This window comes from Bidens hawaiensis, unplaced genomic scaffold (genome assembly GCF_021521415.1).
Source record: "Bidens hawaiensis isolate Kalapana, Puna unplaced genomic scaffold, B.hawaiensis_p1.1 tig00054251_1, whole genome shotgun sequence".
NCBI lineage: Eukaryota > Viridiplantae > Streptophyta > Magnoliopsida > Asterales > Asteraceae > Bidens > Bidens hawaiensis.
Genome location: NW_027499791.1, coordinates 91,075 through 100,539, shown reverse-complemented (window position 1 = coordinate 100,539; position 9,465 = coordinate 91,075).

Here is a 9,465-nt window from a genome sequence, read left to right as displayed (position 1 = left end):
CGCCAGAAACAAACACTATCAACAATATTGATCCCCCTATAAATACGAACACTGTGGGAAACAATAATCCTCCACCGAAACCAAATAATAACAATAACAACCATAATCCGCCTCGGAGAGAATATTCAATTAAAAACTTTATAGCCTGTAAACCGATTGATTTCAAGGGCACCGAAGGGCCAAATGGGTTGATTAAATGGATCGAGAAAACTGAATCTGTCCTCAATATCAACAATTGTCCATCCGAAAGCATTGTCAAGTATGTTGCCTCTTGGTTTATTGATCACGCAAATGTGGTGGAATACTACAGTACAGATAAAAGGTCAAGATACAATTAATCGCATGACTTTGGCTGAACTTAAAACATTGATGCTGAAACATTTTTGCCCAAAGGATGAAATTCAAAGGTTAAAGCATGAACTCTGGAGTTTAGAAATGAAAGGGGTGGATCATCTGGGATACACGAACCGCTTCAATGAACTGGCTCGCTTAGTGCCATTGTTAGTAACTCCTGAAGACAAACGAATTGAACGTTATGTTTGGGGTTTAGCCCCAGAAGTAAGGAGTTTGGTGAACTCCGTGGGTCACACATCGTTTGAGAATGCCGTGACTCAGGCTGGTATTGTAACTTTCGATATAATAAAAAATGGCGTACTGAGAAAGGCTGGAGAATCAGTGGGTACGAAACAAACCGACTACGGGACGAGGTCACAAGGAGGGCAATCAAGTAAGCGTGCACGTCCGACAATAAAAAATTACGCTATAACCGGTTCAGATACGAAGCAAGACAGGTTAAGGGACCCTTGCCAAAGTGTGATAAATGTAATTACCATTATTTGGGAGAATGCAGACTGCCGGTATGCCAGAAATGTGGTCGAACTGGGCATTATGCCGCTAATTGCAGAGCAGGTGCAGAAATTGTGAACCGACCAACCCAAGCAACTCAACCTCGTCGTCCAAAACCACCTAGACCTCAACCAATCCGCCAACAACCTATCCAGCAGACTTCAGCCGCAACAACCTACCTTGGCTGCTATGAATGTGGTAGTACAGAACATATTAGAAGACACTGCCCCAAGTTGAATCCAAGAGCAATTACTAGACCGAACCAAGCATCGACTTCAATTGCGCCTAGAGGACGCGCGTTTGTTATTGGGTCAGGAGAAGCACGACAAGACCTGATTGTGGTGACAGGTACATTTATAGTCTCTGATCAATATGCTTCTGTATTATTTGACATGAGTGCCGATAGAAGCTTTGTTTCCACTAGCTTTTTATCCCTGGGGAATATGCCAGTTAGTGAATTAACAAATCCTTATACTATAGAACTCGCTAACGATAACTCTATAACTGTCAACCAGATAGCCCAACACTGTTCCATTATTCTAAATGACCACCCATTCTTTATTGACCTACTCCCAGTAGAGTTAGGAAGCTTCGATGTTATAATCGCATGGATTGGTTAACCAAGTATAAAGCAAAGATTGTGTGTAATGACAAGACGGTTAAAATTCCCCTTTCGGATGGTGAAATGATTGTGGTATAGGGAGAGAAGTCCGGTTCGATATTACCTCTCGTGTCTCATCTCTAAGTGCTGAAGTGTTTACGCCAAGGGTGTATGGCGTTTCTGGCAAACGTGACAGTAGACAACCCTGATGAGAAGCACATAGAAGATATCCCGGTTGTACGTGAATACCCCGATGTCTTTCCCGACGATTTACCTGGATTACCACCGAACCGACAGGTTGAATTATATATTGACCTTATCCCAGGATCAGCCGCTATTGCTAAGGCACCTTTTTGATTGGCACCATATAAAATGCAAGAATTATCCAACTAGTTACAAGAATTGTTAGATAAGGGTTTCATACGTCCCAGCTATTCTCCTTGGGGAGCACCGGTACTGTTCGTGAAGAAAAAAGATGGAAGTTTTAGAATGTGCATTGATTACCGGGAGTTAAACAAAGTTACTATAAAAAACTGATACCCTCTCCCATGAATAGATGACTTGTTAGACCAACTTCAAGGTGCAAACTATTTCTCGAAAATCAACCTCCGATCCGGTTACCACCAAGTCAAAATCCAAGAGGAAGATGTGTCTAAAACGACATTTCAAACTCGTTACGGTCACTATGAATTCTTAATTATGCCTTTTGGGCTGACTAATGCTCCAGCAGTTTTCATGGATCTCATGAATCGAGTTTGTAAACCGTACCTCGACAAATTCATTATCATGTTCATTGATGACATTCTGATATATTCGAAAACCATAGAGTACCACGAGCAGATTACGACCACCTAGGAATTGTTGAGGCAGGAAAAGCTGTATGCCAAGTTATCAAAATGCGAATTTTGGCTTAAAGAGGTACAATTTTTAGGCCACGTTGTTAATCGGCATGGAATCCATGTAGACCCGAGACAAATTGAAGCGATTAAAAATTGGCAAGCTCCGAAGTCACTGAAAGAGATTCATCAATTTTTGGGACTAGCTGGGTATTACCGGCGCTTTATTGCTAACTTTTCTAGTATAGCCCCACCTTTAACTCTTTTAACCCAGAAAGACCGTGTTTATGATTGGGGAGAAGAACAAGAAACGACTTTTCAATTACTGAAACAGAAATTATGTCAAGCCCCAATACTGAGTCTTCGAGAGGGAACTGATGACCTGATAGTTTATTGTGAAGCGTCCTGGAAAGGCTTAGGATGCGTACTTATGCAAAGAAACAAAGTCATAGAATATGCTTCTCGACAGTTAAAGGTGCACGAGAAGAATTACACCACCCATGATTTGGAACTGGGCGCGATTATTTTAGCACTTAAGATCTAGAGGCACTACTTGTATGGCACTAAATGCACATTATACACTGACCACAAAAGCCTACAACACATATTTGACCAGAAGGAACTGAACATGAGGCAAAGAAGATGAGTTGAACTATTGAATGATTATGGCTGTGAGATTCGATACCATCCGGACAAGGCTAATATAGTAGCAGATGCCTTGAGCAGAAAAGACAGAATCAAACCATTATGGGTCCGAGCACTTGGAATGATTTTCCAAACTAGCCTTACCGAACAAATCCGTATTGCCCATAATGAAGCCTTAAAAGAAGATCACGTGGAGAATGAAGACTTATATGGCAACGAGCAGAATTTTGAAGAAAGAACCGACGCAATTTTATACTTTAAAAACCGAGTTTGGATTCCCACTCTTAACAACTTGCGGGACTTAATCATGGACGAAGCCCATAAGTCCAAAATGCTATTCACCCAGGGTCAGATAAGATGTACAAAGACTTGAAGGAGTATTATTGGTGGCCCGATATGAAGAAGGATTATAGCTACGTAGTTGGTAAATGTTTAACTTGTGCGAGGGTCAAGGCTGAATATCAAAAACCTTCGGGAATGCTGCACCAACCAGAGATACCGCAATGGAAATGGGAAAAAATTACCATGGATTTTGTAACACACCTTCCCAAAACCACCCGAGGGAACATGCAATATGGGTGATAATTGACCAACTAATCAAATCTGCACACTTCCTTCCTATCCTTACCACTTATACAACTGAAAAACTTGTACACATTTACATCAACAAAATCGTATCCCGACACGGCGTGCCCATTTCAATCATCTCTGATCGTGATAGCCATTTCACCTCTCTATTCTGGCAAGCTGTACAAGAAGCCTTGGAACCCGAATTGATCTAAGCACCGCCTACCATCCCCAAACCAACGGTCAATACGAGTGAACCATTCAAACCTTAGAAGATTTGCTTCGCGCTTGTGTACTAGAATTTGGAGGGAACTGGGATCAACATCTCCCACTGGTTGAATTTTCGTATAATAATAACTATCACAGTAGCATTCAAGCGGCACCATACGAAGCGTTGTATGGTCAAAAATGTAGATCACCCCTGTGCTGGACTGAGGTTGGAGATACCCAAATTACCCGATCTGACTTGATTCAAGAAACCACTGACAAAATCCGTAAAATCACAAACAAACAAAAAATCTCCTGAGACCGACAGAAAAGCTATGCTGACATTCGTAGAAAACCGTTATCCTTTGAAATAGGCGATAAAGTTTTCCTTAAAGTATCCCCTTGGAAAGGCGTCATTCGATTCGGTAAAACCGATAAAATAGCTCCGCGATACATTGGGCTGTATGAAGTTATTTCTAAGATCTGTCCTGTAGCCTACCGACTGAAACTTCCGTCAGTGCTGAGTTCTATTCACGATGTTTTTCACGTTTCGAACCTGAAACTGACGAAACCAAAATCGTACCCCTTAAAGACTTAAACATAAACAAGAAACTAAACTTCATAGAGGAACCAGTGGAAATACTAGAGGGGAAAATAAAATAATTAAGACATAACAAAATCTCTCTAGTCAAAGTTCGGTGGAATTCAGAACGGGGACCCGAATTCACGTGGGAGCGAAAATCTGAATTTAAAAAGAAATAGGCAAAGTTAAATAATTGAATTTCGGGGACGAAATTTTCTAACGGGGGGTGAATGTGACAATTTAGGCAAAACCAGGTACATCCTAATATACAGTTACCGAAATAATGATTTAACGCGTATTACGTAACGATCAAATGATTAACCGAACGGGTCTGGTTATGATCCAGATATACGATTAATATAAGCTACTATATTAGTATTATGGCCTTAGTTCGATAGCAAACAAGTTAAACGAAAACATACTCGTTTAACTACCCACTATAGATCTAAACGCAAAAGATAGTTATAAACCAAGCATTGTATCATCCGTTAAGCCGAAAAAGACTTACCAAACACTTATTTAAAATGATTTAAGCGATCCGGGAAAATATTTTTGAATTTTACAAACGTATACTATGTTTTTATAAATTTATACAAAAATAGCCGAAAAACACTCCTTTTCGCGCTGTTTGTCGTACCCGATATGTTTTTCGCGCAAAAAACCGAACCCAAAATAAATTTGGACTTGGCTTTTCATTTATGGGTTTGTAAATTAATATGTATGGGCCTCAATTGGCCCATTTTACTCTTCCGATCGTAATATGGGGATTCCCCCCCCCCCCCATTAAGCTTTCTATCATTTGTATATATAAAATAAGATATTTTGTTACATCGTCCCATATATCCCTGCACTTGAAGTTTTGGAAAAACTCTCAAGACCAAACCTTAGGTATTTTTTCTTATTTTTATCATTTTTAACTCATTTTAATTAGGTTTAATATCATATTAACATAGTATAATTGATAAAAATCAATCCTAACCATGTAAAAATCCTAAATATGGTCCAAAAACATGTTTTGATCATAAACATGGTTAGAAATCAGAATCATACCCTTTTTTTTTGCCATAAACACGGATTAGAGGGTTTAAACGGCGTTTTTACGGTTAAAAAGTTTGGCTTTATACCCTAGCCGAAACCCTAAGTTAATTGGCTGATATGTTGTTGAAACTTGCTTTTTTTGTGGTATAGGACCTGCATCTATCTTGAATAGAAGCACAAGAGCTTGAAAACTTGATTAGAAAGGAGAAAACAAACTAAAACCGCTAAGGTAATACCAAATCACTCGTTTACGGGCTATTTAGGATTTGATTGAGATGTGCACATTTTTAGGTCATGAAATTTTTCAGGGAAATCAGGGACCATATCACTGAGTTCCTGATCAAATATGGTAATTTTTTGACCATCCGAGAATATTTGGCGAATTTATTACCGAATTGGGACGTTTATTTGGGAAAAATAGTTAAAATGCTTGAAAAATTATGAAATTTTGTGGGAAACTCGTATTTGGTATATTATGATCACATATGAAATTTGGGGTCATTTTGAAAACCCTAAGTATGTTTTATGTATTTGAGTTTATTTGAATTTTGATAGTCGTTTTTGGCTCGGAAGTGATATTTGGCAAGATTGTTAGAGTTTGGAATTTTTCCAGGTTGTTTTGTGATATATTATGATCACTCATAAATTTTGGTGGAATTTTTGGAGATTGTTTGGTATAAACGGATAATTTTCGAACTAAATATAGCAGTTAAAATGAATTTTTATAAACTATTAATTCAGTAAATAATTCTAGAAATATATTTATAATATATATATATATATATATTAATTGATAAATGGCTAAATTTTCATATTTTTAGGATTAACAGATAATTAATTGTGCTAATTTAAATATTAAACAACTTCAATTCTGATAAAAACCAATGAGTTCGTGATTAACGAACCTGTTGGAATACCAGAACACCAAGAGTGATCAAAAATCATATTTTTGAATTAAATAAGTAAAAACGAACTTTTTATGAGAAACCCGGACAATTTGGATAAACGGAAACGAGCCTCGTAGCGAATCCAGAACCCCAATATGTGACCTTTATTTATAACGGAATCATTTTATCGACCAAGAAATTTACCCAAGCTCCATAACCATTTTCTGAACGCATAAGCGAACAACTTGGCCCCCACTAGGAAAACAGGAAAACTGAGCCAAGTTCGATTTTAAATATTAGACATTGCAATATCACAATCTAAGCCAAGTGACACTTTCTGGGCGTTCTAGCTATACCCAGATTAAATAAACATCCGAGTTTAGTATTGAGATTATAATAATATTAAAATATTAATATTATTATAATATTGATTATTGGAACTAGTGATAGCGAAACAAATAAACCATGAGCTGACTCGGTGCTGATTGTCTACTAAACCGTGAGTTTCATGACCCTACTTTCTGAACTGTTTTACGAACTTTTGGGGTGAAAAGCTTGTTTGATTACATATACATATCTGAAACATGTAATGATGTGAATTATCTAAGTGGTAACACATGAAAGCCCCCACTAACACAGTGATTAACTTCGAGCCGTTGGCTTGTGAATAGTACTATTGGTTTGACAAACCCAAACGGAATCGGCCTGGTTGCCATGCCACATAGCACCGTTTCCACATTACCATACTTATACAAACAGGCTATGTAGTGTTAGATAGAGCTACCGGGGTATGTTTTGGGCGGAAGGGGAGCCACAATGGTTAATTTGGCGTGAGAAATGGATGCACGCAGCATAAACAGTCAAGGCTTCATTGTAGCTTAGCATAATTACATCGTTTACATACATACATACATACTTATATCATAATTACAAGTGTTACTTGTGATTACTCATAACTGTTTTCTCGAAACGCGTAAAACTCACCAACTCTAGTAGTTGACTAGTATTAAACTGCTTTTCAGGTATACCAAAGTTGAAATAATTTGGTGACTAGCTACGTGAACAAGGTGTGGTTGATGTTATGTGAATAGAAGCAAGGGTGCTAGTAGGAATATTAATTAGCTTAACGAACTAGTTCTGTTTGTATCACCTAGATTGTAAAATGATGATAGAACAATGTAATGTAATATATTGTAAATTAGTTTGTAATGTTTCTTTATAAACAATGTGGTTGATACCAGAGGTGTCTGTTACATTCCCGTTTTACGCTTCCGCATTATGCTAGTTGGAGTGTGACACTCTGACAGTCAACATGAAACCATTCTTCCACACACCCTGAAGAAATGTTGAATACCCACTTCTTAGGTGAATTATACCCAAGAAAGTATCCCTCAAACGCCTTTTAATCAAATTTCCCAGCGTCTTTCTTGTACCATACATGGACACCCGAAAGGTTCCAAATACATTAGGTTCGGTTTATGGTTATTAAGAAGTTCGTAGCTCATTTTCTTGAACTTCTTAACCTTGAGGACTCGATTCAACATGTAGCAAGCGGTGTTCACAGCTTCGTTCCAGAATTGAACATGAAGCTTTGAATCCGCTAACATAGTCCTTGCCGCTTCAATTAATGGACTCGGCATTCTGTTGTGGTACATACGGTGCACTAAACTCCCAATGTATTCCTCGTTGAATACAAAAGAAGTCCAATACATTGTTCTTGAACTCCGTACCATTATCACTCCAAATACGTCTCACTATATGTTTGTAAAGTGATTCAATCTTCTGATCTTTAGAACTCATAAATAAAACCCATGAGTATCTCAAATAATCATCGGTTAACACTAAACAATAGAAATCGCCCACATTACTTGCACGATTCACAGAACCAAATAAATCTATATCAAGTCGTTCAAGTGGAGTGTCAATCGAGTTCAACGATTTGGTCGGGTGAGACTTCTTCTTCCGTTTACCGTTCTTGCAGGCAACACAGTGGTCGTGCAGCTTGAAGTGTTTTAGGGACACACCATCCACCAAATTGTTCGCAATTTTGTGAATGTGGATGCGTCCCATATGCCTGTGCCAGAGAATCGTGTCTTAATCGGTTGCTTTCGAGATGAAACATGTTTCAGAAGGTGTAGCCATTTCTTCCCATGTCAAGGACATAAATATCATTAGATCATGGTGATCTCATGACAACCATTTCTTCTGGAATTGTGAACCCTAGTTTATGGATTACACATTCCTTATCTGTGAAAACGGTAGTGTATTTCTTGTCACAGATCTGAGATACACTTAAAAGATTATGATCTACCTTCTCACAATAATTAACCTTCTCGAACGTTATCCAACCATTTGACACTTCCCCTTGTTTAGTAATCATACCACCGTTATTACCTACAAACGCTACATACCCCCTGAATATCCTTAACATTGGTTAGGAGGTCTAGGCTGCCGGTAATGTGCAGAGAACATCCGCTATCTAGAATCCTTTGTCTCTCGATATCGTCCTAGATGAACTCTACACAAAAGATAAAATGATTAGTTCAAAAAGGCAGCCCAATCCTTAGTATTGGGCTCTTATTTCGAAATTTTCGAAATAGAACACCATCACCTGAATCTTTCTCAAGCCAACCTGAATCTGAAATAGAACTTTTTCCTATTCAAGACACACCATCATCCTCACCCACTAAGATAAATGAAGACTTATTGGCAAGGAACATGGCGCTTGAGTTTGAAAACATACTTCTTAAAGAGAAGAATGATGCCTTAGAAGAGGCATTGATAAGGGCTCTAAGGAGAATTCAAACCCTAGAGCAGGCTGAGGTTGAGAAGACCTCAGATGCACCAAAACAGGGGGAGAATAAGAATGAAGATGGTTTGGCAATGATTGAAAAAATTATATGATGATGAGAGCAGTGAAAAGACTAAAGATAAGACGTCAAATGCTTTGAAATTGATTAGTGAAGAATATGATGAGGACAAGGAAGAAAAGGAAGTAGAAGTTGAAAGACATGTTGATGTTGAGGGGGGCTATGAAGAAGAAGATGAACCTGAAGAAGAAATCCCCGAGCAAGTTGAAATGAGAAAAATCAAGGGGAAAGACATAGCATTCTCTGAGAAAGACTTACAACCCAAGACTACTCCAAATGTTGATTCAAGTGATGAAATTTTACAAAAGGATATATGTATAGATCCTGATGTGGCAGAAGTCGAGTCTGTGAAGAAAGTCATTAAGCTAAGAAAATGTTGATCTTG